Raw genomic sequence first — 25,664 nt, forward strand, 5'->3', positions numbered from 1 at the left:
CACAGATTGAGGTGAGCGGACTTCCGGCTCAACCCCAGGGCCTACACAGGGCCGACAGTCGAAATACTGGACTCCTCACACTCATGGCAGACGTGAGTATACACTTTTTAACAACATTAGACAGGCAAAGATTCAACAATGGGCAGAAAGAGAAACAGTAGCACTTCCTTGTACAGTTGGGGGGCATGAGCAATAAAGGCCATAAATGTCATATACAGTAATTAATGGAAGGTAGCTGACGAGACACTGTACGCTGTGGTAGCGACAGAAATTATGAATGCCGATTTAATAATAACAAATACGTCTCATACGGTTTGGGTACGTAGTTTGGGGATTTTAGAAATATCTGGTCGATGGCTGTCATGAATTAGACACTACAACAATTTTAACAAAGGATTTTGATTGATCAGTAGACTCTATGTGATTAGTAACTGAGTGCTAATCTGCAATTTTGTGATTTAATAAAGAATTTTTATTTTATTTTCATAATGAAACATATATTTAAAGTTACTTTTCTGGGTGAGATCCCAAAACTGGCAGTCTCCTGGTGACGTAGTTAGGTAATTATAATCCACTGCCAGATTTGGGACAACTACCATCATTAATCACGACGAATTGGTCTGTGTGAAAATGAAATTGGGCTAATTAATCCGTTGCTACCTTAATTAATCTACATTAATCTACCTCATCAATTATCCCCTCATCTTGTCGCTATGACAAGTAATATGCCCTTTGACCTGAACTCTAACTATCATACTTTTTGTGTTATGTATATATGAATTTAATACACACACACACACACACACACACACACACACACACTCACACACACACACACACACACACACACACACACACACACACACACACACACACACACACACACACTCACACACACACACACACACACACACACACACAAGATTCATATGACTTGCAATCCAGTTTACTTCCTTGCTTGTGTAAGGTACCTTTAATCGATTAAGTTAATCCCTACTCAAGTCCAATTAGTAATTTATTACCTATCAATTAAGAGGTGTGAACAGCACAATGTCAGTAATGGGATTCACGGAAATCGCGCTGTCAGAATTGGACTAGTTCAGAGATGTGATAATCTCACTGCCAGAAACGGGACAGCCAGAAATGGGACTAAATCTTCTCAAACTGTGACTTTTTATTCGTGACGTTTTTCCTGTGACTTTCTTTCCGATGACCTGGTGATCTACCTTCAGCTGTTCGTTGTCTATAGCCCGTTTTCATATCGTATTGTCCTCTGTAGTTAGACTGGTTTACATTTGATTGCTAGTTTTAAATTTATATCTGTGATAGTCTGGTTGTTATGCTGTCCTTCGTTGACAGATGTTGGCAAATTCCCGATGTGGCTGAAATATTACCGATGTGACTTTAAATCTTAACTCACCCACTCACTCAACATAACTGTGGCATTCTCGGTGACAGTAGAAAAGCATTTCGTCCACATTTAAAAACTCTGGGTGATTCATTAAAGATAATATATGTTCTGTGTTATCTCAAAATTCACAGACATACGTTTGACAGTTAATTGGCAGACACTGAACTATAGAAGTTTAATTAGGGTAACACCTACAGGTAAAATGGAACAGTCCACCGTCTAGTGAGTAGAGTAGGGTAAATCTGAACAGGTTCGTTAATGAAAAGTTTGATTGCGTGTAACTATAATTTTGTCGTGATTAAATGAAAACATTTTGATTTTCAGTTGTTGAGAGAACTGCATTGCCATGTAACATATGATTAATAACAATCAGCGTTCTAACTTTAACAGTACTTTCTAAGGAGTGTAACAGTTTAAGTCTTTGAAGATTCACGGAAGCAGGGATATATTGTGACGTCACTATGGCTGTCGGTTGTGTCTCGGTGACCTCCCGTGCAGGCCTGTGAATTTTTCTCCATTGGTGGAAATTGAAAGTGTACCTGCTGTTTTGAAAACCATGATCATAAACACCAAGACCATATTAGTCGACTAGTGTACTTTTCATGAAAGGATGAACAGTGTTTAAGTCGAGTCTGGACAGCTTGTCTGCAAGCTGGGACTGATATCTCTTTCCTTGTTCAGCGGCCCCATATATCATATCATGACAGGACAACGCGATCCGAGCTGTGGCAACGTTTCGTGAACTACATGCTGTCTGTTCAGGTGAGAAGCAACCGCAATACCTGGTAAATAAACTACATCCATATTGTTCACGAACTATATAAAAATATGTATGGTTGTACACCAAAACGACAACGAGACGAAGTGTTGACATCGCCCGAACAGATTGACGCCGATTATAAGCGCAGGTGTCAAGCGAACTCTGTATCAGATATATGTGATCAGTCTTTAACATGTCAGAATCCGGGACATGGAACACTTCTATGAATATGGATACTTTTGCTGACAAACTTGTTCAGGCCTTTCAAAATGACAATGCATTGAAAGTCATAGGCTCAGTAGTAGCCGCGGCATCATCATCATCATCATCATCATCATCATCATCATCATCATCATCATCATTATTTCCGAGAAGAAATCGAATAGTTGTCAGACAAAACTCTGGAACTTGAGGGAGAGATTGATGACCTAAACTGTAAACGTAAGGAGAGAGGTACTGTTATTGAGACAGTAACAGATGTTAGACCGAAGTGAACAGTACTCTCGCAGAAATTACCTACGGTTTAGCGGTATCACTGATGCAGAGGGGAAAATCCGTTAGGATTATAGTTTCAAGGGCAAACACAATTGGGGTTAGTATAAGAGAATGTGACATTAACATCAGTCATAGCGTACCAGGGCGCCCCACCACTCCACAAGAAAGTCCACGCCCAGCGCTTGTGAGATTTGTAAGCAACGCCACTAGTACTATGCGTCTGCTATTTCAGTCCCGGTCAAAGCTGAAGAACGCAAGGGCACCAGGAAAACAAAGAGTCTTCATAAATGAAGTTTTAACTAATACACGAGCCCCTGTAGCTAGTGACGCACGCCAACTGATTAATGCAACATAAATGGCATCGTGTAATCACAACTGATTAATGACCGCAAATTTGAATCATCCTGGGTCACAGGAGGGGTTATCTTGATAAAGCTCAAAGGTGACAGGGAAAAAGGTGGCAAGACATTACTCAGTACAAGGGAGCTTGCGATTCCACAAAACGTCTGATAACTATTAGTCTCAGCCAAGAAAAAGTCGTAAAATTATAAATAAACGTTCATTGACCCAAGCGATTTCATGCTAATATGTATACTTTTTTTGTTAACATATATGTATTGCGTTGCTTCATCATGCATCTGGTGTCCTAATGCATACAACCTTGACATACTCTATGCGAATCAATCATCATGATCCAATAATTATGTGTGTAAAAACTTGTCATGTTTTGTCTACGATGCAACAAGTCTAACGTCTGCGCCTATGCTTTGCATTAGTTCCACGTGCAATCACCAATGTTTTCACTAGAGGCTTTTGTCCCAGGGGGGCTTTTGTCCCAGGGAGGCTTTTGTCCCAGGGGGGCTTTTGTCCCAGGGGGGCTTTGTCCTACAATCGGTTATACAGTAATGTGGCATTTGCTGCATGGGTTGATGGAAACAGGAAATCATTATTTGCTGTGAAAACTTCCTCTTGAAGTCCCATCTTGACAACCAGAGGGAATCATTCTGAAAACATTCTGACTTACTGACCACCATACCCCTAATGCACAGATTAGTTAATCCCATCAGCCCTAACAAGTGAACACATATAATACACAAATTAGGTAATTCTATTACCCCATTGTTTCGGTTGCAGTGTGTGTCTCAGTTAATTAATGCTCATGACAATCAGTCTCACCGCATCTATTGTTACACAAGCTTATCATGAGTGTGCGTAATTGTCCTGGTAGTTACGAAACAGGTGTGGGGAAATGTCAGTTTGGGGGAAATGTTATGTGGGGAATTGCCCTGATGGGGAAATGTCCAACAAACATATCGATGATATGATGCTGAAATACTGAACCGACGCGCGAACATGTTTCTAAGCATTCAGAGAATATGGTGTACAAGAGTCTATATATAAACTGTACAGTCTAAATTTTCTTTTACATGAATATTTTGTTGCGATAGCGTTACGAATAAATATGTGATTTATTGTAGAATAGCCAGGTCTAAAACTAGCCTGAAAAATACGCAGATGACTTAGCACATTATTTTCATCATGCCATATGTCTGCAGCCGAGTGTTCGGTATTGAAGTGAATACAGTGGAAGCTGTCTAAAGTGGCACTAATCGGAACTGAAGAAATAATCCAGTTTAGACGACGTGTCGGATTAGAGAGCTGATGATAAATGTACATGTCACAAATGGGACTGAGATTTTATGCCGGTGTTGACAAATTGTCGGAATGGACAGATGCCGGTTTTGACAGCTTCCACTGTACTTTACACAGTAAGTCAACAAGTGAAATTGTCCTGTAACTATTTATAGCGTATTCAAATAATGGGCAAAAATGCTTTTTCCCCAATGCAGATGGAAAATGACCAGTATGCGGTTATATAATCTTGTAAAATATAATCTTTTGTGCAATATAATCTTTAGAAATTTCAAGAAATTCGTTTTCAATACCACCTGGTCCGTGTGACTTATTGTTAGCTAGCTGTTTAATGTGAGCCATAACTTCCGGTTGTGTTAGGCTGGTTAGGTTAGTCGAGTGTAGAGGATAGAGTGGCAGTAAAATGTTGACTGCGTTGGGCTTATCTAAGTTTGTCTGCAGCCAATAATATGTGTTTTCACAATCTATTCTCATGTAATCTTGTCACCTGCTTTGCCTAGCTTCCGAGTTACGAACTTGTTTTCACAGACGATTCTGTCAAATTCGCTTGTTGTCATAACGGTTACCTGTGGGTAAGTGTGGTGTTTGTTCCCCTATTTACTCGGGTGCTAAACCATTTATACCAAGTAATTTAAATATCGGTTGTCATTTCTGTACAAAGCAGACTCTGACATGTCCAGTAGTAATTCATGTATTGTAGCCCCATCTAGAATCTATGTTATCTTCAATATTAGCAGCGAGATAAATATCGCCTTATATATTACGTCCCCTTGAGCCAGGCCAGGTAACAAGGCAGGTCCGTTACATTCCGTTAAAAGCTCGCTTCCCCAGTCACTTCCACGCGAGACGGTTCCAAAAAGACTCGTACCCCTGTCGATGCTTGTTGTGCGCGAAAACTCGACAAACCAGCCAGAACGTGCGTAATGGTTGCGGTGCTTTGAGGAAAATAATCCAGACTACTTAAATCGTTTATGGCATTATGTTGTTGTTCGAGACATCTTGCAAAATATAGATCGTCATATTGAAAGTACTAAGAACGTAGCTAACAGAATTGTGCTGTCTAATGTGAAGTTATTGATAAGAATCGTGCGATTGACGGTGAGATTCAAATACAAGAACGTGCGCATGTTGACATAACGTTCTCGTTGTTGCATTTCGTTCGATGTGGAGGGCTTGTAGAAGTGATTGTACGTGCGCTTCCATCAGTTTTAGGAACTGTAATTATAAATCGCTACGAGTTTCATGTTAAGTCTTTTTTGAGCTTCGTCTTTGGGATTTAATACAGCTTTTATAAATTTCATTTACATATTCAATAAAACAATTCCCATTTGTGATTATTAAACCCTGTCTAGAAATATAATTGAAAATGTAATGTGAACATGTGGTAATAATTTCATCAGAATATGTCTGTAACAAACAAGGTTTTCTCTCTCATATAGTTGAATAAAAGAGGTTTAATTCTGTAAAAAAAACATCAACAGCAATGCAATGTATGATTACTTCGGTGGTATTAAACACCACAGGAATGGATGGTTTTACAGTTCTAAGGCAACGTGAGCCAGTAAGAGGCTTAATTATTTGCGCCCAACCACAGGGATCAAACATGATGAATAGAGTTATCGTTCCTGTTTAAAGTAGTTCTGATGTTCATGCACAAACTTGAAATCCTCCCAGAGGGGAATGAGTCGGTATTCGGCTTGTTCCAGAATCAACATGAGTTGGTCACGAATGGCCGAAGGGGGTTCCCGTTCTGCCAGACGCTATTGTTCCAGATAAAATAATCAGTGATGCGCGATAATCCCTTAAAAAAGGGGGATTGACTTATAGTCTGTTTCGGACTAACAAATTACACACTATAACTTCATCTCGATTATCTTTTGTTGGAGGATTTCAACATTTTGGGTATATTTTCTCTTCGTGATTAAATTTATAAAAATACATTTTGTGCATTCTCAGAAAATGGTACATGAATATGTTGGTTTTTTTTTCATAAAAATGGTCTTCAACGTGGCAGAAAGACGTCAATGTGTTTATATGTTTCAACACAACAAGAAACAGGCGTGTAAAAACTGCATTTATGTTTAGAATCTACAGTGAATGAAATTTCCGAATTTTCCCGTTTTTGATCAAGCAGTCACACGACTGACGGGAAGTAACAAACTGCGAACGTATCTAATGTTTAAGGATGTGTATGACTGTGAACGTTATGTGAGAATGAGTATACCCCGTTCCTACCGCTCTGCATTCGGAAACCGGCAGATATTCGAATGTGAATTAGAGGGTGTGTTTTCAACAGTTAATTTGTGGATTTGTTTACCGACGTCCAAATTAGTGAAACCCTGCACACCCTCCACCACCGTATTCACAACCTTGACACCCCTCTTGACACCCATCTTGACACTAGCCTCTCTACTGACACTATCATTCAGCTCATTCTTAACTCCATCACCACCACCTACTTTACCCGGGGTGTTCACCTCTGTGAGCAAATCCATGGTATACCAATGGGCTCCCCTCTCTCCCATCCTCTTTGAAATGTATACAATTTCCTTTCAACAACATGCTCTCAGCACCTCACTAATCAAACAAACCTGCTGGTTCAGGAAGGTTGATGACACGTTTGTTATCCTTCCTAAAACAAAAATGACCCCACTGCCCTCCTCCTTAACCAACAGTACCCACTTATCCAATTTACCATTGGTACTGACACCAACTCACAACTTCCCTTCCTTGACGTCCTACTCACTCGTACCACTGACAACTCTGACTCTAACCTCTCTCTCAAAACTAAAACCGGCATTATCTCCACACTTACACACCGAGCACTTAACCTCTGCTTTGTGACCCCTCAACCTGAACTTAAACATCTCTGGTCATCTTTGGTCTTCACCCAACTTAATAACTATCCCAACTTGCTGACCGTGTAATTATCTCCGCCCTCAACCCAGCCACCAAACCCACCAACAGCAAGCCCGACTCTGCTCACATTAACATCTGACTACCCTACATCGGCAAAACTTCGCTTGCCATTAAAGATAACTAATATGCTTGTCGTAAGAGGCGACTAACTAGGTAGGGTGGTCAGGCTCCCTGACTTGATTGACACATGTCATCGGTTCCCATTTGCGCTGGTCGATGCTCAAGTTGTTGATCACTGGATTGCCAGGTCCAGGCTCGATTATTGACAGACCGCTATCATATAGCTGGAATATGGCGCAAGACTAAACTCACTCACTCAAGCAGCAAGCAGGCATAGACACATACATCTCCACGGCCACACCTCTCAAATCCACCCTTACAAAAAGTCAAACGGTAGGAAACACCACACTGTAGAACAGAACCAGCCTAAAGGTTTAGGCGACTGTGGTAGCCGACACCAAAGCAGCCATTTCGGAACACATCACCAAATTTCCTCAACACAACATCAACTAGGACAGTGTCTAAACACTTACCAACAACAAACATGATTACTCTCACTGGAACCAGGCCGAAGTCCCGGATGGGACTCAACCGAAAAAGTACTAGAATTTGTACTTTACTAAGAAAGTGAAATCCCAAATATGACATATGTTGCATTTGACCACTTTCTAAATGGCATCGTGTAATCATACAAATACGCCGTTTTAATCTGTGATGTGACTATCCTCACACTTCGCGGCCATATAACATCATTGGTAGGATCATGCAGCCAAAACATTTTAACAAACAGTCGATAAAAATGTCGTCATTTCTAGCCAGTGAGAGGATATTGAATACTGGGTTTAATGCGTGGTCGTGGAGTAGCTCGATAGCCTTTCTGAATTTACCATTACGGTGAAGCTTTACTTCAAGGTAGACATAATCGTAAAGAGTCTAATTCGAACGTTTGATGGGACAAACACTTGAGATCCAGATTTTATATACTATCGGAAACAAACGCATAGGCGAGAAATCTGTTGCTAAAATGTTGTATTTTCAAACACGTATAACTCGTCCACAAATAGACTTTAGCGTATGAAAGTTAACACCCGTTTAGAAGAAGGTAATGTCTATAGAGCCAAGTAGATACTTCCAGATAACGCAGACGTTGAGCGCGATGGTGACGACGTAGCATGACCTCGACTTCGGATTTCTTGCTCTCAGACCAGTCTCTTTCAACCTGTTCCGTACGGTTTGACCGGATATCCTCTGAAGTCCAGGCACCCTGGCTGGTGTGCTCTCACCCGCTTCAACACGGTCACATAGTTGTAGCACCCGGATGTACCGACATTAAGCTGCAGTGGTACTTGAGGTCTGCCTGTCAGTCAGTTGTTATACCTGTTTGCTTGCAACGAGCTGCATGCCATGGTATCTTGCTCAAACTGATATTCAGACGCCTGGCAACAGAAGCTTGGGTAGGTTATCCCCAGCATGCGTATCGTTCAATGGCGATGTTCTGCGTCGCAGTCAAGACGTGACGTAGTGATTTGACCTAGAAACTCCGTCAAAACGAATGCCAGTTTCTGAAAGTAATCTGACTTTTTATTGCCAGACAGTGAATGCTCTTTGCTTCACAATTTCATCTGGAAGGTGGTTGCTGTTTCGTTGTGCCGATGCCTTTGTAATTCTTGTAAGAACTCTCATCAAAATCAACTTTTCCGGGTAAAACGATTTTTTCCTTGTGCAGTTGTGTAAAATCATGTTATCAACACTCTTCTTACATATTGTGACGACTGGTTGAACACAATAGGTAATTGATACATTATAAAAAATATACATCGCCTATGCGTTTTTTGTTTTGAATAGTATATCTTCAGCCCTGAGAGATAACTGACACCAAGTAATTATACTACTTTTCATTACGTATTTTACTCTTCAAATGGTGTGTTCTCTTCTCTGTAATGATGAATGTATGCAATATGTTCTCCATTGTATTCGGAGATGTATTTGTAGAGGCGTATAGCGTGTTTACCAATTGCATAAGGGAAGTATGTCGCTGAGACAAGGAGATGTTCCTAAACACCTCTTCTTGCTCCAGTGACTAAAAATTGTTTAGAACAACTGGCATCCATATACACGTATACCATTTTCTGGTCATCTTGAAACTAAACAGGTGCGCCCTGCATCTGGCAATAGTTTGATTGCTTATGAGTGAGTGAGTTACAATATCGTTACATCGGCAATATTTCAGCCATATCGTAATTTATGGTAAATTATATATTGAAAATGAAACTGTCAACGAATGACAGTAGAATAACTAGATTATCACAGAATTGAATTTAAATCTAGTAATTGAATCTGAAAAGGTTTGAGTATAGCTTACAATACAAGGTGAAAAACGGGCTACTGATTGCCAACAACTGAAGGTAGATCACTGTACTAGGTACCATGGGGACTTACAGTACATTTGCTTCCTGTATGGCGTCTAGCTGGATTAACGTCACCCCTCCAGCTGTTAGCAATTTTGACAAACTAGCCAAACATTAAAAAGACATTCAACGATTAAAAAGTAGAGAGTTTAAATTTACTTTAAATGTTTTGTGACGATTATTTTACAATACTTTAATCCCCTGGAGGATACAACCACTAAGAATCTGAGTTACTAATTCAAACTTCAACTCATATTCATTCATTCATTCATTCATTCATTCATTCATTCATTTAGCCTAGTGGTTAAATCGAAGATACACATGAGTACAGGTGTGAAGCCCATTTTCTGGTGTCCCCCGCCGTCATATTGCTGGAATATTGCTAAAAAGCGGCGTAAAACTAAATTCACTCACTCACTCACTCACTCGACACGCTGGAAACCATGAACCGTCTGAAGCCAATCGCCGGTATTCCCCGATATTGCTTGACTATTGCTAAATGCGACGTAAAACTATACTCACTCACTGTTAGAATACAGTCTTCGTCATTTAAAATTATACTTATGAACGTTTAATAATCAGTTGCACAACCCGTCTATATATATATCTCATCAATTGTTATCTTCTACATCAGCTGAATTATGAAATAATCTTTGTAATATTTATGTTTGAGTTTGGAGCTAAGGTAGCGGCTGATTGATGAATCATATATCTGTATTTCATCATGTCCCTTGTATTAGCAATATTTGTGCATCGATTTTATACAATTTTCCTTTACAGTCTTTTAAGACGCACTATTACAACAAGCATAGTGGGACCACTAACTTTGCCCCATGATATATATGTTTTTAACCATGAGACAAAATGGGAGTAGCCTTATGCTGGGAAGATACCCAACATGTTGTATCAGTTCGTTATAAGCACCTCGTCTGAAATATTCAGCAAAGTAAAGAGTAGCGTGTTCAAAATACTGTGTTCTAATATGAACTAAATCACAGTGAGACTTGCACACGGGAAGTATGTCTCTGTGACAAGGAGATGTTCCCAAACACCTCTTCTTGCTCCGACTGAATTACATCATCGGACCAAGTATAAAATGAATACATGGTCCATACACATACGTTATGTGCAGGGTTAAAACACGGCAGTTTTCTGTGGAACATGCCTCGAGTGCCGCAAGTTAGCAAAAGTTGAGCAATGGCCTCGAGGGTGAATAGAAGCAGGTACGATTATCAAATGTGTCGTAATCAAATGCTAAAGAATTGGACACCCTTGTGTAACATATCCTGAGGGCATCTAAGTACCCTTTGATGTAGCGTCCAGGTGGACGTCAATAGCGTCACTCATGATCAGTTGAGTACACGTTGTGTCTGTTAGTATTTGAACAACATCTCTGCAGGATAGTAACGTCGAAGGTGCGCGTCCTCACAGCAAGTACGTCTCCTAGCAAACCCAAGTGGATGATCAATCGAGAACATCCGTACATACCCAGAGTCAGGAATCGATTTTCTACATCTTGACTGCATACCTGTTTGTGACTGATTTGCCTGGTCTCCTTCCGGACGGATGTATTGAAGGATTACTATAGAAGCAGGAACACTGACTCAGCTGTTGTTCAGAATGGATGCTGCCGAAATTTCGAATATGAAATGTTGTCCTTAAAACAGCAGGGCCTTGCTGTACAGGAGAATTGTACCCTGGAAGACTGTTCGTTCACCACGCGAGGACGTGTGTAACTAGGTCACGATACAGAGGAACGGCATCGGATCGGATACTGCTGCCAGCGTCAGAATAGTGAGTATGGATTTCTTCATTCAATAAAGCTCGCGAAATCCGGTTGGTAATTCTCCCGGCATTAATGGAATAATAGATATTGTTTTGGTGCAGAAGCGTTATTGACTTTGGGGACGCCGTGGCCGTGTGTTGCTATTACTCACCCGATAAAGAAACTATTTCCCAAGTATTTCTGAAATTTTCAAAACGTTGCCCCTCATCCAATACAGCAATGCAGATAACCAGGTTCTTAATAAAGTAAATAAGAAAAGGAAAGATAAAAAGACACACACACACACCCAAAAAAATATAAAAAAATAAAAAATAAAAAAATAATAAAAATATAAAAAATAAATAAATAAAAATAAAAATAAAATCATTTGTATAAAAAACAGCATTTTACTCCTGTTAATTTACAACGTGAAAAAATGTAATTCTGTAAATTCTATTCAGGACATCTGCAACATCGGACATCGGAAGCGTCTTGGAGGGAGTCAGAAGGGGTATTCATCATCACATACCAACTTATGTATATACCAAATACGGTTAAGACAGGTTCCTTAACATTTCTTCTTGGGGGGAATCAATTCCTAACCTTCGACGGGACGAGCGAACGCCTTAACCAAAACACGACATGAAGTTTTAATATATTTATTGAATTTGTCTTCCCAGAGAAGTACCGGGTTTGCCGCTATACAGGCACTGTGTATTTGTTAATCAGAAACAAAGACGGAAAACATACCATGACTTCTTAATGTGGCCAAATGCTGGACAAAATGTGAAAACGAAATTGTCAGGTACAAAGGAACCCTGTTGTATTTGTTTGTAAGAGGGTATGAGGTCAATTGCAAGTATGTACAATGAGCAAACGGGTAAATTGTCGGCTATCAGCCATTGCGTCAGTGTTTTGCTGCCTGTTGCGAAAAACACTAACTTAACTCTATTGGGAATTAAAATTCACCGCACTCGTCATTAATAAACAAACAGTAACCACTATTTATTTATTTAAGGTGTAATTTTAACATAATAAATACTGTGTTGTGTGAGCTGCGTGTCTTTTCAGTTTAGCGTTCTGTATAGCTTTATTACTGATTTTATCAGCTGAAACGCCGTTTGCAGAGTTGATGAAATTTAACATATCCGCCGAATCGATGGATGCTGGAGAGGAGATTGCTGTGAGTGAAATCTTACAACTACATTTTCTCTTATTGACATTACACGCCTGACAAAGCACAACCTCTGGACGCCAGATGTACCTGTGCTGTCAGTAAATGCCCGGGATGGTCTGTAAATATTTGACGCGTCCAAGTCGAGGTGATAACGGTTGTGGAGATGTCAACCTGACCTTCAGCATCGACCGATGTCAGGGCTGCGTTTTCGCGAACTGAACCTCGGAATTGTTCCTAACGTTTTAATTAACTGAATCCTTGTAAAGTCTCGCGTTTGCATTCAAGAGCACAGGCGATCTTTTCTCTTCCATTGCCGAAGACAACATACATTCAACATTGGTAGTTGGTTGCATACAAATCGCAGTTGAAGTACTTGTTGTACATAGTCACTTTAACTACTGCTCGAAGGCTTTATCAACACCCAAGGCCTAGAGAATATTTAAAGGTTTTGTACTGGCCATGTGGATGACTCTTCCAAGTCGAAACCAGCGGCAAACATTAGGTCCGATTCAATTCCATATGCCGACGTTTGTGGTTACTGGGGTTTTGGACCGTGGGTGGGTACTGCAGATAATTTTCTTATTGCAAAATATTGTGATGCGAAAGCATGCACTGCGATATGTATTGCAATATATTTGCGAGAAGATATTTTTCACGAAAAGCTTCTTACAATAATCGAATTGGTGCTTGATTTATAAAGCAATAAACACAACAAAATCAAACTTTTTAATAATGACAAAATAGAAATGTAAATAATATTTGGCAGAAATTAAAAAATGGAAAGGTTCATCATCATCATCATCATCATCATCAATCATCATCATCATCATCATCATCAGACCCGTGAAGCTTCAGGGTACAATAGGCCTTCAGCAACCCATGCTTGCCATAAAAGGCGACTATGCTTGTCGAAAGGGGCGACCAACAGGATCGGGTGGTCAGGCTCGCTGACTTGGCTGACACATGTCATCGGTTCCCAGTTGCGTAGATGGATGCTCTTGTTGTTGATCACTGGATTATCTGGTCCAGACTCGACTATTTACAGACCGCTGCCATATTGCTGAGTGTGGCGTAAAACTAAACTCACTCACTCATCATCATCACACCATAGTGTTATGGTGTTTGTGAAAAACAGAAACTGCCGAATATTTCCGAGTTTTACGACGTTTTCCGAATGCATATCAAAATACGGGTTTTCGATCAGCTTATTGCAATATGTATTATTTTCATCTCTGAATCGGTAAAAACCAGAGCCAAGCATTGTGCAGATGCCTACAAGGATTTTGCTTTGGTCCTGCTTACAAGACAACCGAAGACATACGTGAGAATTTGGAAGCACTTCAGAAGCGATAACCCCAGGACGAACAACGGATGCGAAGGCTACAACAGTCGTCTTGCAAAGAGACAAGCTAAGCCCCATTTGAACATTTATGAACTTATTTCGTTATTCAAGGCGGAAGAGAGCAACAAGGCAGCATTTCTACTTCAACAAGAAGCTTGTCAGGAATTCAGGAAAACGACCGCACCCTTTACGACCTTGGCCGGGTGTATGTGACCTGTGAGAGAGTCATGGCTTCGCATATGTCAGATTGTTGTGTTGTACTTGTAAGTTCTTTTAAGGCTTGAGGTCTATGCACATACCCTCCACGGTAATTAATGTGAACAGTAATATGCCCTTCGACCTAGTGATATGCCCTTTAACCTGAACTCTAAACATCATATTTTTTGTTATACTTCTGCTGGTGGATGATACCTTCGTCATCCTACAACAGGACCAAGATCCAAAAACCCTCCTGCATCACTTCAACCAACAGCATCCTCGCACCAAGTTCACCACAGAAAAAGAGACCAATGGCTAACTTCCCTTTCTAGATGTCCTCGTAACTAGAACCCCACCCAACATCATCCAGACCAGTGTCTGCAGGAAACCTACCTACTCCGATAAATACATACACTATGACTTCAACCACCCACTGAGAACCAAAACTGGCTGCATATCCACCTTCACCAGACGCGCCATTAAACTTAACTCTACCGAACCAGAAATGCAGCGCCTTCGCCATGTCGTCACCCAGTTCAACCACTACCCACCCAAGCTCGTTGACAAAATCATTAGCACCACTGTCCATCCAGCCAGAAAACCAGATACAACCAAACCCGAGCCAGCACCCATCCGCATCTCTCACACCTTCATAGAAAAAAACCTCCTACCACATCAGCCGTCTCCTCAAACGACATTGAAACCCTTTTCACCAGCTCTATCCCACTGAAAAACAGCTAAAACCCACTGGAGTTATGTTGGTGAAACTTCCCGAACGATAAACCTCAAAATTAAGGAACACCAGACATCAACCAAAAATCAGACCGAAAATCATCTACCTGTGAACACATAATCAACTGCCTTGCTCACAACATTGAATGGGACAATGTGGACACATTATCAAAAAACCTCTACGACTTTACCAAAAGGAAACGCTCAGAAGCAGACCAAATCCGCCAACACATGCCTTCAATCAACAGAGACCAAGAATACCTCATTCCCTTCGCCTACAATGAACTCATAAAAACAACAGAACATGGCACTCCAGCCATCATTGCCAATTAAGCCCTTATCTGCTCTGTACAGCTTGACTTCACCCCACATGCTGTGTCCTACACTGGCTTGGTCCTATTGTCGTTGTATTACTGCCCACCCATCTGCTATGTATACCCAGCTCTACTCTGGCTTCCTCCCAGTTGTTACTACCTATTTACCTATTCCATCTCCTGTGTATACCTATCCATAGGTATCCATAAAGTATTATATATTTCTATTATCCATCAACTTCTAAAATGCCAATGAAACAGGTAGTAAACACCCAAAGACATGCGCATATACGACCTGTTCTTACTGATCTACCTTACACGAGTTATCTCCCTTTGCATAGTGATGTTTTGCAATTGTCTGCCACTTCCTTGTCTTTGTGTAAATCATACAGGTCGAGGAATAATCAATTTCCGAGACCAGGTTTCTCATGCCGTATAAACACGATCGCGCTTCCACGCGAAAACAATGCCGACTCGACAGCGTGCGAATCTTGCAGTAGTTGTTTATGCTCTTGAATTTCTTGTTAAGGTAACACATATTTCTACCTATATACAGGCGACTGTCAGTAACAAAACGTGGGCCGAGCTTTACCTCAAGAGGTCGGGAAACATTTTGTTGTTGCTATAGCGGTGTCCATATGTTTACGGAAGTGACGTCACAAACCACGCTCACTCAGACATGGGTAGGCAGAAAGCCACAATGGTTGATGATAACGATGGGAACCGGTGTAGCATGAAAGGCAAACAATGGTCGGATTATGTACTTAACATTTTATTTCTATCTGATAGACACCCCAGGTCAGTTCACCCTCGAATCTGTGAGACCCTCAAGTAACTGAAAGCATATGAATATGTGGAAAGTGGACACGTTTTTCCGACACAGTACCACAATGTCGATGACAAAATACCTCTGTGCTTGCTGGATATCTGCTACGAGAAAATTATGTTTGTGAGATGACTGTTTAACTTACATATTGAATTGTTAGGAATAAAGAATATATTGCTGATGCCTACTACAAGTGTGTCTGGAAAGTTTTGAAACCACCCTGTTGGTGAGATTAGCCTAGATCAAGGCTGCTTTTGTATGTGTTTTTTATAAGTAGGAATTAATGTGATGACATGGTAACTCAATGCCATTTAAAGATTTAGCTTAGATCAATGCTACTTCTTTATCTGTTTTCATAAGAAGGAAAAGCTGTGATAAAATGGTAACTCAATGCCATTTAGATGCATGTGTTGTTATAGTTGACAAGGAAGGTTTGGGGTGGTGATTATGTAACATGTATGACTGGCAGGTGAGGCAGATTACTCACCTTTCCTGATTATGTCACTGACAATATGTAAGCAAAGAAACAGTATGTGAGGGATTATTTGTTTAAAATTTGTATTGTTTGAAAGAAATGCGAGACAAACACTTGGGAGTTTTTGCATTACATTCTTGCTTTCATTGAAGTATGAAATCTGGATATTGTCAATTAGATACTTTCCACAAATGTTTTAGAAAAATAAAGGTTGTGTACCTGTCTCATTATACAACACCAAAAGAAAAAAGAAAACCAGATCGGGAGGAGTTGTTACGCATGACAAGTCAACGATCAAATGTATGCAGCTTGTGTGGTTCTCTCGTGTTTATGTTTAACTTCTGCCTACCGGAAGTACTCGGGCGCGTCACGTGATCAAAACACTGACGTCACCGTGGCCTCTCCTATATGTTTTCGAAACTTCATCGACCGCGTATTACTGTCAACAGAGCGTATCGTGGCTTCTTATTGTCAAACCACAGAGCTAAGTACAAACTGAATGACCTGAGAAAACATCACTGTATTAGGCAGTGTTTCCTGGGAGAAGTCCCACTCGCTGTCTGGGCTGCGTGTAGAGGGGGCGAGGGCCCTGAGCTGATGATGAGCTTGACCAGCCTGACTGTGCCAGGATCACCCAAACCCTCTCTGCTGCATTTCCTTTCTAACCTGTAAAATAATAATATGCCAGGATCACCTGAACCCTCTCTGCTGCATTTCAATCTTACTCTGTAAAACATAATATCATTAATAACAAAAATAAAATAAAAGCAAAACAAAACAAAATACCAGTTTTTTTATATTGATAGAAATAATTATCATTTAAATTATTAATTATTACCGCAGATCTTAAGAACGTTAAACACTTTGTGAGAAGCTAGCCTTGGTCCAAGGCTGTACCGAGTGCTAAGCCCATGCGAGTATGGTAATTCTCACTTCTATTCTATAGAGAGGCAAGTCGACTTGAGCGGAATGGACCCCAGTCTGTTATTTATATTTGTAACATAAATTATCATTTAAACTGTGGTAGTAATTACTTTAGAGACCCATGCAAGTCTTGTGAGAAGCTTGTACCCCTCATTCAACAGTAAACCAGTAACACCCCGGCGGACGTGCATGATTACGAGCTGGGGTGGTGTGCACTGCGCGATATGCCTCAATGGGTTCGTGGTCGAGACGACCGGGTACACATTTATGAAAGCGAGGAGTTTTTAACATTCCTCGTGTTTAAAGACAATATATTAGATCGGGTTATAATGGCCTTTTAATACTGTCCATATGCTGTAATGCTCAGCTGAAACATATTTTAATCAACACCTTGAAGATAAATATACGACGACTTCTACTGCAAACACTTCATCTACTACTACTACTACTACTACTACTACTACTACTACTACTACTACTACTACTACTACTACTACTACTACTACTTCTACTACTACTACTACTACTACTACTACTACCGCGACGACGATTTATACTACTACAACTACTACTGTTATTACTACTACTGCTACTAGGTCCACACATTTTGACGGTACTGAATTAAATTTGATATTTTAAAATTGAACAACAGTAAACCAGTTACATCCTGGCGTGAATAATGTAAGAATAAAATACCCAAACAAACAAACGAGCAAAAAGAAACAAGCCAAAAAACGTCAACAAAAACTGTGTTAAAACTTGTTACTGTCGTGCAATATCAAACTTCCCTGACTGGTGTGACGATAACTGTCTTGTCTTGAATACTAAAAAGACAAAAGAAATGATAAAAGACTTTCGAACTAAAATGGAAGATCTATTGCCTGTCACTATTCACGACTGTGATATAGAAATCATGTCAGTCTATAAGTATTTGGGAACTGTATATATATATATATATATATAGGCTCAACTGGAACAAGAATACAGACAGAATCTGTGCTAGGTGCCAACAACGTCTGTACTTTCTCAGAAAACTAAGATCGTTTAATGTGAGCACATCCACGCTTGTTATATTTTATAAAATGTTTATCCAAAGTGTTCTTTGTATTTCCATTGAAGCATGGTCGGGGACTCTCATACTAAAACAAAGACACAAACTTTCCTAAATAATAACTCATGCAAGCATAATTTCAGGCACAGTCTCAGAGGACATTACATGTTTAGGTCAGCGGCAAGTCAGGAACCAAGCACTCCAAATTTGTACAGATTCGAACCACTTTCTTCGTCCCGAATATAAACTTCTCTCTTCTGGCCGCCACTATCAATTTCCCCGATTCAGAACAAAGAGAGCCATTGACTCATTTATCCCACACTGCAATGTTATTTTAAACAAACAGAAGCAGTTTCAGTTATTTCTTAGTTCTTTTACTGTGTTTCCTTGCTACACATTTGTTCTATATCCTACGCTACCCTTAAATTGTTATATATAGGTTATCACACGAGTGTGTTTTCCTGCATTGAATAAACACTATGTATTTAGCTCGCCATTGTATTTAGCGAGCCTTCTGTTCAAACTATTAACTGTGGAACACAAAGATATTCACAATCATTTTTACCAAGTGCGATTATGTCGTGGAATTCATTGCCTGGTGGATTTGTTAATGCTGTTTCCCTCAGCCAATTTTAAACAATGATAAACCCAACAAAAACTCATAACTACTTTGATTTGAATGCTGGAACGAGATTTTGTCAAATCATCTTTTGTCGCCTCAAACTCGGCTCTAGTGATCTTCTGCAGCAATTTACTTGGTTACTAGGCATAACCAACACCTAGCAACAGTTGTATGTTATTTGGGCCTACAGTTGATCTTTGTCGAGACCTACTTCAACTATTTTTCCACCTATTGGAATACTTTAATGTACTGGAGCGACGTTCATATAAGCTTCTTGGCTTGTTCGCCTATCCAGATTTCAGCACATTTTGAAATAAAAATATGTTTAAACCATTTTGATAAAAGTAATTGTGATTTAAGTTAACATTTATTACCTCAGAGCGTAAACACTTTGTGAGAAGCTACCCATGCTCCAAGACAGTACCGAGTGCTAAGCCCATACGTGTATGGTACTTCTATCTTTGATCCTTTAAAGTATCTAGCCTTGATATGAGGAAAGGACTCCTGTCTGTTATTTATGTTTTTAACATAAATTATCACTTAAACTGTGATAGTAATTGCCTTAGAGACCTGTGCAAGTCTAGTGAGAGGCTTGTACCCCTCGGTCAACAGTAAACCAGAAACATCCCGGCGGAAGTGTAGATTTACGAGGTGGGGTGGACTGCACTGATATGCCTCAATGGGTACTAGGGTCGAGATGACCGGGTACACGTGTATGAGAGAGAGAGAGAGAGAGAGAGAGAGAGAGAGAGAGAGAGAGAGAGAGAGAGAGAGAGAGAGAGAGAGAGAGAGAGAGAGAGAGAGAGAGAGAGAGAGAGAGAGAGAGAGAGAGAGAGAGAGAGAGCCAAGCATGGGATGCAGACTACCTACATTCGTCCCAACCCCCCTCAGGGTTTGCGAAAGACCTTAACTCCTAGGATAGAGTCAAGAGTAAGTGAGACCCTACCTAGCTTCGCTCCAAGGGTGCCCAAAAGGCCAAATTTGCTTATCCGGCCAATTTCAAGAAAAAACACAAGTGTTCGGATAAAAGGGGCACGACTGTAGCCTAGATAAGCGGACAGTACAGGACGCCTAACTGAGCGATATTAATATTTTCAGTAACTATCATTTCATCTATTGATTATCACCTTAGAGACTTGTGAGAGTCCAGTGTGACCCCCTCGAGATAATGTCACACGAACGATCCTAACTGTCCTATGATAGATTCTTTTTTCGTCAGATGCACAGATGACATCCGCATCGTGATTCATGTCGACAACGTCACGTCACGGCGGGACAAGTGACATAACGTCGCGTCAAGATATTTTGTATTGATGATATACACTAAATACCTATTATCTGTTCGTCTAATATACTGAAACTGTCATACTAATGTTTATAGCCTCTAAATATTATAATGTAAACACAAACAAACAAAAACAACACAAAACCACAAAACAAACAAACAAAAAACCCTAGGCAAACAAACTTTTTTAATTGAAAAAGAGCCTCGGTCAGGTGGAGGAAAGACATGTGCAGACTTGCTTCGTTAGAGCTTTAACAATGCAGAAAGATCTGGGCGGAAGGGGAAATATGCAGCATAAAGACTGCGACAGACTATGGCACTCTCAGCCAAACGAATTAAGGTTTTTATTTTAATGTGTTAAGTAAGTGTTGTGTGTTATGTGTTATGTTATAACTGCAACACAATTCATAGCGGTAAAGTGCAGTTTAGGATTAGCATAAACACTCCTGTAACTAGCTATATAAACCAATAGTTGATGTAAAAGGATGTCATCATTTGCGGTCTTGTCCCATTTTCGATCAGAGATATATGTTCACTACTGCTCAGTGGGGCCATGTCATCTGGTGAGAGAAAGCACATAATTATTGAAAATAAATATCAGATAATTATCCTGGGACTGGTATCACTTGTCTTGTTTAAATGGTATGTGAAATGGGGATGGGCTGGTAGGGCGTGATTAAAATGTTGACTCTCTCACTCTTTCTCTCTTAATAGCAATGTACATTTAATAAAATGACGGCTCAACACTGGCATAAAACGTGTGTATTTATGAACTCCTTGAACATCATGGCAGCTGGATATATATTGGTAACTCACTTTCAAAAATGTGAATTTAGGGAAATAAATTCATTTAGATAATGCATTTTGTGTTTTGGGGGGCTTTGTTTTTGAAAATGTACAAATGTTACCTCAATGCTATTTTACGATGTACATGGCAACATTTCACATCAATGAAAACAACCCACATGACCTTGCAGTAAACAAGACAGGAGAACCCAAGTGGGCAGTCAGATACCAATAGGCCTAAACCAAGAGACCAAGCCAGTGAACGAGAGACTAACACGTGGTAAATATGAAGAAGACAATCAGTATTTTGTGCTTCTTTAACTGCTCCCTATTGTTGAACTAGTGCCCCCTGTTTGATAATGGACCGCAGGTGTCCTGTTACTGCAAGAGGCAACAGCTGTTAAGTCTTGTTTGCAATGACACTGGTTTTCATTCCGCATATTTACACGTATTTTCCATCGTTTGAGACAAAAGTACGTACTTTATTAGTGAGGATTTAAAAAAAAAACTGTTATGATTGCCAAAGAATATATACTGAAAGCATGTTACATGTCCTAATTCGCTGTAAAATTTAATCACAGAGTGTATGGAATTCTTACTCAGTGCCATTCTCGAGAGAACAAATAGGTTTCCTTCCCACAGACTTGCTGGAAAAATAGCCTTTTCCGAGGGCATTCTGCCAGACACTTTCATGTATGACTAGTACCCGGGAATTGGTGAATTCACTGACATCAATATATACTAGTACCCGGGAATTGGTGAATTCACTGACATCAATATATACTAGTACCCGGGAATTGGTGAATTCACTAACATCAATATATACTAGTACCCGGGAATTGGTGAATTCACTGACATCAATATATAACCTGAATTGTAAACCAATAGTCACTGTGTTCTGTAATCTGATTGGTTGAAAAACATGATCAAATGGTATTAGATTCCCGGAAACTGCAAGACTATTCACTGCGTATTTACATCTAAACAATTGTTTTGTTGTGTCATCAACAGTGGTGACGTCATTCAAATCATATTGTGACGTAAAGTTAGAATGACGTCACAAATGAGCAACCTGAAATCATATATAGGTGTCTAGTATGTAAACAGATCTTTTTTAATCCTGCAACTCATTCAGATGGTAAGGGTTTCCAAATTGTAGTCACCATTGTGTCACAAGTTACTGAAGAGCTATCTCATTCAGATGGTAAGGGTTTCCAAATTGTAGTCACCATTGTGTCACAAGTTACTGAAGAGCTATCTCATTCAGATGGTAAGGGTTTCCAAATTGTAGTCACCATTGTGTCACAAGTTACTGAAGAGCTATCTCATTTTCTTGGGTTTACCCGAGTCTATGCAGTTAGTATTCAAGAAAGTCTTTGACTTTATGATGTTGGTGAACATCCTGCATTCATTATTTTGTCATAAACAGTTTGAATGCAAATAAACCATTTTTCCCAATGTTGTTTTTCGGGTTTCTTGAGTTAATCTCTGGTTTTTCTATGACTGACTACACTTTACACGTTTCTACTAGAACACGATCATAATGAAGAAGTTGTTTTTTTTACTAGCTGAAAGAGAACGGCAGGGATGTGTCAGTTCTAAAACATATTCATCTACAGTATTTGTCTTTATATCTATTATCAGCTGCTAAGGACGTCTATTATCAGTTTACATTGTATACGTATTTTGCAGATTTGTATGACTATGTATCAGAACATATAACCGATGCTTTAGTCGTGTATGGAAATTGAAAATCAATAAAACTGATGTCAAATGCCCCATACCTGAGTGACGATTAACCGAGTCCTCCGAAAACCTTCACTAACGAATTTAGGGTACTTATCGACCCCCGTAACGGTACGTATTTCATGGAAAGTAATATCACCATGCTAGAACCTTTATGGATAAATTTCATCAGAAGACGCATTTTATGAAAATAAAACTGGACATGAAGCCACGGACCTCGAACGTAATTATTTTAGCGTTTACCTTCCCATTCCGAGGACAGGCTCAACATATTGGTCCAACATTGCCGTTATCATGATGCAAAGTTTACCGCGACTGCTGAAAAATTAATTCAGTATCTAATCGGTTTTCCATGAAATATGAAGGAAACAAAGTAAACAAGTAACTTGGATACCAGTTTGCAGTAGTTCTATTCAAAGCACAGTCTGGATCCGAATCGTCCCACCATATGATGTCAACAGGTGGAATCGTCCTCAATATTCTTGTAGGTCTTCCCGCTAGAAATACTTTGAAATTGAAAATGTTTTATTATCTGTATCTAGTATGCCTTTCAAATACAGGTGTGACTTCGTGGATTAATTTATTTGCTAACAGACCGCAGTAAGCGAACAGACCCAGTACCACCATCTATTCCATGTGTTGATGTAGCGACTCTCTGGTGAACATTTCTCCCTAAAGATAAAAGTGAAACATGTCGGAAAAGATCCGTGTCGTGTAATTATTTGTGTTGTGTCATATATATCTAGACCCGTGATGGTCCCGGGGTAGAACAGGCCTTCATCAACCCATGCTTGCCATAAATGGCGACTATGCTTGTCGTAGGAGGCGACTAATGGAATCGGGTGGTCAGGCTTGCTGACTTGGTTGACACATGTCATCGGTTCCCAATTGCACATGTCGGTGCTCATGTTGTTGGTCACTGGATTGTCTGGTCCAGACTTGATTATTTACAGACCGCCGCCATATAGCTGGAATATTGCTGTTTGTGACGTTAAACTTAACTCACTCACTCACTCACTATACATATCTGACACACTCCATACATTTACCAAAAGTCAGGTTTATGTAAACTTACATCATAGTGACCAGTTATGAATAAGATGAATAAGATGTGTTGTACTACCATTTATTACTCGCCCGTTGAAGATACTACAGTGTATTATAGCTAAAATGGATAGAAGTATCATTAAAACGACCGCGCGTTATCAGAAATGAGCCGGCCACTGTAACTTGATAATGCCCGCAAAATGCTTGACGACGGGCCATTATCAAGCCCGTTGCTCAGCTGTTGAAGTTCAATCACCTACGGCTCGATTGAACGTGGGTTATTTTTTGACCATATATCTGGCTCACATTCGTCACATGTTCCTGTGCCATTGTGCACTTTCCTGCCTGTGCCAACCATAACAATTGTACCATAAATTACAACATACAGCAATGAAAATATCGACTTGAAGTTGTTGATCACTGAAAACAATGGCGGCTGGTAGTATGAGAAAAGGTCAAGGTCGAATGTTGTCACTCTCAATAGTGACGTTATCTGTGTTGTTCTATGACGTGACTATATTTGTAAAATGTGTGTCAGTGACCTCCGTCGTTTTGTTGTTGGCAGTAAGTGCTTCTAAACCGATGCCGCTGTTTTTATTCTTAATTTATTAAAAATTCTATTCATATTAACTGTGATAACGGTAACGCTATTTTCAGGGCATTATCATTTGCAGAAGCCCTCGGTCTTTTCAACTGCCCTCCTTCGTCGGGCAGTTAATGAAAGACCTCGGTCCTCCTTCGTCGGGCAGTTCATGAAAGACCTCGGACTTTTGCAAATGATAATGCCCTGAAAAATAGCGTTACCCTTATAATAATTTCACTTCAATATTAAACTAGTGTAATACCGCTTGACGTATGACGTCAAAATGGTTCAAATCTGTGACGTCCCAATGCTAATGTTGATGTCGCGAATTTACTAGACCTTGCTTGACTTGAAAGCTGAGTCCTCACACTATACGCAATTTCGCTGCAGTTTCTGTCAATTTATGTTGGCGAGTAATAAACAGAATACTAAACTCGCTTCCGTGAAATATCATTTTTATCAAACTCGTTAAACATATAGTATCAAACTCGCTTTCGCTCGTTTGATACCAAATCATTAACTCGTTTAATAAAAATGGTATTACACGGAAGGTCGTTTAGTATCCTCTATTTATTAAACACAAAATGCCATAGTCACACACACACACATGTATTCCCCGCAAAGATAACCTCAATGGGTTGGAAATTGTTATGGTTATAAGCTAGGTAAATGGTAACATACACAGAGCGAGACTGACGCTAGCGACGTCTGTCGGTAGTGGATCACATGACTGGTCGCATGATTACACTCATTTTCTTTCAGGTTTTGGAGAGGAACGGGTCATTGTTAATGGTGTGTTAAGTCATTGTTAATGGTGTGTCATGTCATTGTTAATGGTGTGTCATGTCATTGTTAATGGTGTGTTAAGTCATTGTTAATGGTGTCTCATGTCATTGTTAATGGTGTGTCATGTCATTGTTAATGGTCTGTTAACGATGCCGATATTTGGTATACTATTGAAATAAATTAAAGTAACTGCATTATTTGATGGTATGCCATTTTAATGCAAAAAGATGATATTATGATTTGTGGTTGTTTCCTTAATCATTGTTTAACTGTTGACATGATAATATTGAAATCTGTATGATATCATGACGCGCCCTAGTATTGTGGTGTCACTTCACAATATCGCTTTGGAATGTCCA

The 25,664-nt window shown here is 39.8% G+C and overlaps 1 protein-coding gene across 2 annotated transcripts in view; it reads left to right on the forward strand.

Annotated features, from left to right (window-relative positions):
* The first annotated feature begins 1,987 nt into the window (after positions 1-1,987).
* Positions 1,988-25,664, forward strand: part of LOC137281345 (uncharacterized) — a 28,574-nt gene continuing 4,897 nt past the window's right edge. Inside the window, exon 1 of one of the 2 annotated variants that reach the window (XM_067812521.1) lies at positions 1,988-2,173. The gene's annotated coding sequence lies outside the window, so the exon portion shown is untranslated. Of the gene's footprint in view, positions 2,174-4,832; positions 4,892-25,664 lie in introns of those variants that run through there. The other variant, XM_067812522.1, reaches the window with a different exon arrangement.

Source organism: Haliotis asinina, chromosome 4 (assembly GCF_037392515.1).
Source record: "Haliotis asinina isolate JCU_RB_2024 chromosome 4, JCU_Hal_asi_v2, whole genome shotgun sequence".
NCBI lineage: Eukaryota > Metazoa > Mollusca > Gastropoda > Lepetellida > Haliotidae > Haliotis > Haliotis asinina.